This window comes from Ovis canadensis, chromosome Y (assembly GCF_042477335.2).
Source record: "Ovis canadensis isolate MfBH-ARS-UI-01 breed Bighorn chromosome Y, ARS-UI_OviCan_v2, whole genome shotgun sequence".
In the NCBI taxonomy this organism is placed as follows: domain Eukaryota; kingdom Metazoa; phylum Chordata; class Mammalia; order Artiodactyla; family Bovidae; genus Ovis; species Ovis canadensis.
The window spans coordinates 18,109,404-18,116,521 of NC_091271.1; positions in this window are offsets into that span (position 1 = coordinate 18,109,404).

The following is a 7,118-nucleotide window of genomic DNA, read 5'->3' on the forward strand; positions in this document are numbered from 1 at the left end:
AGGGCTGTGGGGTCACCCACCGTGGCTTCTGTGTCTGGGATTGCAACCTGTTCTGTGTCTCAGATCTTCTGCACTCTCACTGGTCACCCCCAGGCACTTTATTCCTGCCTCTCCTTTCTGCCAGGCATCCTTGCTGTACCACTGTGATTCCACTCAGAACTTGCTCACTCAGTGAGATAACGGGGATCAGTAACTATGTCTACATATGTTCTGTGGGTTTGTGTATGTGTGTGTGTCTGCGCGCGCGCTTGTGTGTGTGACTCCCATATCTCAGTTGTTTTCGGAATCATTCACCTTTACAACAATAACTGTCAGCTAAGGTGGCTCTGATGTACTGTCTCTGGTCATTTCTGACTTAGAGGCTAATCCTCCTCAGATGCAGGCCTGAAGGAGACACACAGAGTCATGGCTGCGACACTTACAGGTGTGGCCCTGCCCGGACTCTACTCAGCTGTGCCTTTGGAGCCTGCCAATTGCCCAGTACCACACTTCCTTCAGGGTCCACCATTCTGCCCCCTCGCCTCCACCCCTCCTCCTGCTCCTGCCTCTGCACCTCCCCCTCCTCCTGAGCACTGGACCACAACGAGTAGCAGAAAGGATACCACGTTAGCCCAGAAGCCAGGGATGCCTTAGATGTTGGCACTCTTCTGAGCCAAGTCACGCTTCCTCCTCTCATGACTCTTGCACATGAACCAAACGTAGGCCCTGCAAGTTTTCTCAGGCTTAGAGCTAAGTTCCACTTACAAGGTCGCCAGTGCCTGCATCACATCTAGTGCCGGGAGCTCACTCGGGCCTCCAGGACTTTCCTGGCACTGCTCCTCCAATGTCTTCTCCTCCAGCTCCAGGGAGGACCCCTGTTTCTGTTATTCATCTGGCACAACCTCCACATCCTCAGTGATGTCCTCTGCAAGCAGCTGGAAACCCCGTCTGATCCCTGCCACCACTCCGTCCACCTGGGCCTCGCTGTCCTCTCCTGCCTCCACTCTGAAGAGGGTGGCATCTTCGCCTGGTGTGGCCACTGGTGGCTGCAACGTCCCAGCCATGCACAGCATCACCAGGACAGGCTGTTGCTGGCCAGATGCTAGGGGAGCAGGGAAAAACCCCACCTTTTGCCACGTTGTTCTCCATTGTTCACGGACACGAAATGGGAAAGGGGACGGAATGAATCAAATTCCCCTTTTGATCACTCAACAGGAGGTCCTAGTCACCAGGTCTCATTCATGTTCCTGAAAAAGAAAGCTTGTACTTCAGCATATAGACAAGTTTCCTCTCAGCGATGTTACTGTGTACACGCATATATTTGTGCACATGTGCACGTAGAAATTTTAGTGCTTACCAAAATTCAAGGTCCTGGGAAAGAAAGCTTGTACTTCTGCATATGGACAGGTTTCCTCTCAGCGATGTAACTGTATTCACCCATCTATTTGTGCACATGTGTGTGTAGAAATTTGAGTGCTTACCAAAATTCATGTTCCTTGAAAAGAAAGCTTGTACTTCCGCATATGGAGAAGCTTCCTCTCAGGGATGTTACTGTGTACACGAGTGTGTTTATGCACATATGCCTGCAGAAATTTTAGTGCTTACCAAACTTCAAGTTCCTGGAAAAGAAAGCTTGTACTTCTGCATATGGACAGGTTTCCTCTCAGCGATGTAACTGTATTCACCCATCTATTTGTGCACATGTGTGTGTAGAAACTTGAGTGCTTTCCAAAATTCAAGTTCCTGGAAACGAAAGCTTGTACTTCTGCATATGGACAGGTTTCCCCTCTGCGATCTTACTGTGTACACGCATATATTTGTGCACATGTGCACATAGAAATTTGAGTGCTTACCAAAATTAATGTTCCTGGAAAAGAAAGAGTGTACTTCTGCATATGACAAGTTTCCTCTCAGGGATGTTACTGAGTACACGTGCATGTTTGTGCACATGTGCGTGCAGAAATTTGAGTGCTTACCAAAATTCAAGTTCCTGGAAAAGAAAGCTTTACTTCTGCATATGGACAGGTTTCCTCTCAGCGATGTAACTGTATCCACCAATATATTTGCGCACATGTGTGCGTAGAAATTTGAGCGCTTACCAAAATTCATGTTTCTGGAAAAGAAAGCTGTACTTCTGCATATGGACAGGTTTCCCCTCAGCGATGTTACCGTGTACACATGTATGTTTCTGCACATGTGCGTGTAGAAATCCCTGCCAGTTCGCTTGTGAGTATGAGCTACTGCAACTGACCTAGCCAGGTGATAGAAGTTGGACAGCGAAACCATTAAGTTCTTAGGGAACGGTACAGAGTCTCTGGCCAGCAGAAGCACTGAAGCCAGGGAATTGCTCCCCGTTTGCTCACTGAGCAAACACATTCTAGGCGGAATCACAGTCGTGCACCTAGGATGCTTGGCAGAAAGGAGAGGCAGGAGGAGAGAGCCTGGGGAGTGTGAAGACGAAAGTCCACTACATCTGCAGTTTATGAAAAGTAGAAAATGTATCTAATGAGCTGGGAGGACAAACTGTACTTAATTAATTGAGTTATCTAAGAGGATTTCCATCCAAACAGCCAAAAGTGCTTCCTGGTTTTTTCTTGCTGCCTGTAGTAAAACATGAAGGGATTTTTTTTTTAATGTTTAATATAAAGATTATTAAAACAGGGGACAAAACTTGCTGATTTGGGAACTTTCCAGTCTTTTAAGATGACAGAAGTTGTTAAAATTAATGACTCTCAAGCAAGATCATATCCAGGGCATTGAGATTAGGTGGTCTAAATACAACATTTTACACCACCGATAGGCCAGTTCTTCTTCATATTATTTTTTATAAACAAAGGTGTTCTAAAGACGAGTGTGACTGTAAAATTCTTTGTTAAGCCTCAGAAAGCTGGAAGGGGATGCCTCATGGCATTATTTAGTCAGGCCAATACCCTCCAAAGAGTTTAGGGGTGTCACTCAGAGATCCTTTCAGTCACACAATAAGACTTCTACCAAGGTTCAGGGTGTTATCCCTCAGCTATCTCAGCAGAAAACCAAGACAGAGTAAGCCTTATTATGAAGACATGTGTGATTGTGGCTTTGGAGTGGGGTGCTTTGCCTTGAACACCAGTAAGAGTATCAGGAGACACACCATGGTTTTCAGATAACATATTTTAGTTCAGCTCGGACTGAAAGGACCAGCAATAGTACAAAATAGGAGCTCTGGACTTCTACCTTCTACAAGCAGGAAGCAGGCTAGGGAGACTGTTTCATGTAACCATATACTAGCCACCTTCCATGCAATGGCATCATGTCAGGGGGTAGAATGAAAAAATCAGAGACTGAAGCCTAGGAAGTGTCCAGGCCTTAAATACTAATCAAAGGACTGCCCGCAAGAACCCATGGGATTTCAGAACTGCTACTATTGACTCCCATCTCCCCTCCCCTTTCTGGAACAGGAGTGTCTATGAAGGTTATCTATGCCTGAACCACCACTGTATGTTGGCTGTGAAAGGGAGCAGATTAACTCATCTCTTTTGTTCACACATCCTCAGGTCTAGAGGAACTACACTTCTATAATTTGAACGGATGTGTTGCAGACTTGAGAGGCTCTTGGACTGCAAGCAGATCAAACCAGTCAATCCTAAAGTAAATCTCTCCTGCATATTCATTCGAAGGACTGATGCTGAAGCTGAAGCTCCAATACTTGGGCTATGTGATGCGAATAACCGTCTCATTGGAAAAGACCGTGATGCGGAAAAAGATGAAGGTAGGAGAAGGGGACAGCAGAGGATGGGATTGTTGGATAGCATCATCGACTCAATGGACTTGAGTTTGAGCAAGCTCCTGGAGTTGATGGACAGGGAAGCCTGCAGCACTGCAGCCCATGGGGTCGCCAAGAATACGACACAACTGAGCAACAGAACACGAGATACTGTACACATGGAACCTGATCCAGAGCTGGACCTGACTTAGATGACAAGGTCCTGAACTTCAAGTTAATGCTGTAACAGATAAATTGTTTAAAAGCATTGGCAGGAAAAGGCATTTTGGACATACACGCATGTGAACAATTTCTGGCCATGTATGTACCACGTGGTTTTAAATTATGTCCACGGTTCCTTCCTCTGCCCCTTCACATGTGTGGTGGGCTTAGTGGCTCACTTCTCATGTTAGAATACGGTAGAAACGAACAATGAAGCGTCTGAGACTAGGTCATAAAAGGCACTGCAGCCTCCTTGCTCATCCTCTTGGATCACTCACTCTAGAAGCCAGCTTAGTCATATCTTGAGAACACTCAGGTAGCCCTTTAGAGGCCCATGTGAAAGAACCGAGGCTTTCTCCCAACAGCCAGCAAGCAAACTGGTTTCATCAGCTATGTAAGTAAGCCATCTTGGAAGGAAATCCACCAGCGCATGTCAAGGCTTCAGAGGATGGCAATCTCATGAGACACTGAGCCACAACACTCAGCTGAATTACTCCTGGATTCCCAACTTTCAGCAGCAGTATGAAATAATATTGTTTTAAGCTGCTAGTTTTGGCTAATTGGTTATGCAGCACTAGTTCATTAATGCACTGCCAACTTTGGGCAATGTCTTTATTCAGGGCTGCCTGTCCATCTAGTCCAATCTAATCCAGAATCTGCTACTTCAGTTTAGAAAACATAGCCCACCCTTGATCTGACCACCCTCAGTATCAGATCAAATATCATTTCACTCACCTGAATATCTTATCAGCCTTGCCTAGCCTCAGCAATGATCCTCTCAGTTGAGCCAGAGTCCACCCTCACGCTTATAGTCCTCATTTTAATACGTTTCCATCCACTGACACCCATTCTGTTATTGTTGTCCATTGCTTTTCAGTCTCCCATCTCTGTCTGCAATCCCATGGGCCCACCCTGTTCCTTAGCTATAAATCCCAGCTGCACCCCTCCTGGAGTCACACATAAGCTCAATCTCTCTCCCATGTTATAATACGCCACTGTAGTACTCTTACCTTGAATAAAGTTTTTCTTGCCACCTTTTGTAAGTGTTATGAGTACTTTTTGAACATTCCCAGGTTCTGTTAGTAAGGATTACTCTCAAAGGAATCTAGTTTTATATCTTTATTCTTTATACTATATTCATTTGGGGGAACAAATTTCTAGAATTAAAACATTTCATGTTTTTACCATACAAACAGAAAATATCTTTGAAAATACATTTACATATCTTAAAACATGTAGTAATCTGAAAAGGATGCGTATATAGACATGTCAGTGTATATACACACATACCCTCAGAGCTCCAAGGAAAACTTAATTCTCAGTAAACAATAAATGAAAACATTCAGCCTGAAAATAGTGAACTCTTTGGATTCAACTTGCCAAAAATCTTAGACAATGAAATTTTAATTAAAAAACATGGATACATAAAAATATTTGGGATTCAGACAAAATTGCTAAATAAAGATAGGTTAACCCCTAAATCATCTATGGAAAAAAAAAAAAAAAAGAAATCCTCAGTATCATGTATAACCTATAATGGAAAAGGACCTACAAAAGAATAGATACGTATCTGCATAACTAAATCACTCTGATATACATATGAAATTCAACATTGTAAATCTAATATATTTACAGGAAAAAAAATTCTGTAGAAACTTCTAAAATACAACGTTATAAAGAAAAAAAAATCCTAAAGAATGTAGAAAGTATCTATGAATTGAAACAAAAATAGAAAACAAAAATAAAGCTTGTTGGGATAAGACGACAAGAGCTGCTTCTTGGAAAAAGAAAATCAGAAACATTGATACAACTGTGGCAAATCTAATAAGGGGACAGGCAGGTTAATTCCAATACTAGAAATGAGGAACGAAATGGGATTCTGAGAGGATAACATTCAACTCTGAGTGGAATTCCTTTTGTTTCAGGAAAGGTCCAGTCAAGCAACAACCTGGGGAAAGAAAGGGAAGGAAAGAAAGAGGAAGAGAGACAAGGGAAGAAAGCAAGAAAAAGAAAGGAGAGGAGAAGGAAGGGACATAAATGTCTCAACAAATGTTGTAAACTATCCAATAAAACAATTCTCTTCAAGATCTAAAAGCAGAAACGGAAATTTATTAAGCCAGATACTCATTGCTTTTGATGGTACTCAGAACAAGAAAGCCCACTTACACATCACTGTTTAGAAGTTTAGAACTGGCCAACATAATACGATTATTTAAAAAAAATAAAAATATGCCATGTTATTTGTAAAAAGACAGCAGAAATAATTTTTAAAACATTATTTCTACAAATACTAATTTTACTCACAATGTTTTGGCAACATTAATAAAATAATAAATTTTACCTGAAACAACAAGCAAGGCAGACAAGGGAATTCACAAAGGGCAGTAACAAAATAATAATCTTGACACATCTTCAATAATTTGTAAAGAAAACAAAGTGTCATTGTGTGAACAAAATATAGAGGTATCAAAAGAAAAACAGAGGAAGCTCCTGAAAGAACTCAACTCACTATTAACTATCTTTGATTTGCAGGCATAGAAACTGACTCAAGTTAATTCTAAGAAGCAAAGCCCTGATGTTATTATCTCTTCTCTTTTTCATTTTTCTTTTTCTTTCTTTTTTTTGTGAAAACTTAGGAAATTTAGGCTGGAGAGGGAAGAAGAGGATAGAGACTTCAAGTGCCTTTAAGGAGGAGGAGGAAAGAGAGGGGGTTGGAGATTTGATTGTGTTATTTGAACAGCATTGGTGAAGCTCAAACAAGGGAGCCATGCAGGCCTACGGGAAGAGTATTTCCAGAAGAACAGCACTTGCAGTCTGGATCGGGAAGAAATGGAATTTGATGGAGGAAAACCAAGGCCTGTGTTGTCAAAAAGAGTACATTAGTGGGGAAAATAGTAGAGTAGAAGACAGAGAATGGAAGAGAGGAAGCAGTCAGGGACCATATTGTGGGAACCGTTTAATTTGGCAATAAATACAACTTGTACTCCTTAGGAGCATACTTCACAGCAACTAACAGCAACAGTGTTGATAATACTAAGCAACAGTAAAAACACGTAACTAAAACATTTCGTATTTTTTACTATAGAAATCGAAGAAAGCAGATACAAATGCAATAGTCTGCATATTTATTTATACAGAGAGTTTTCACCTGAGACCAGAACACACACACACTCTT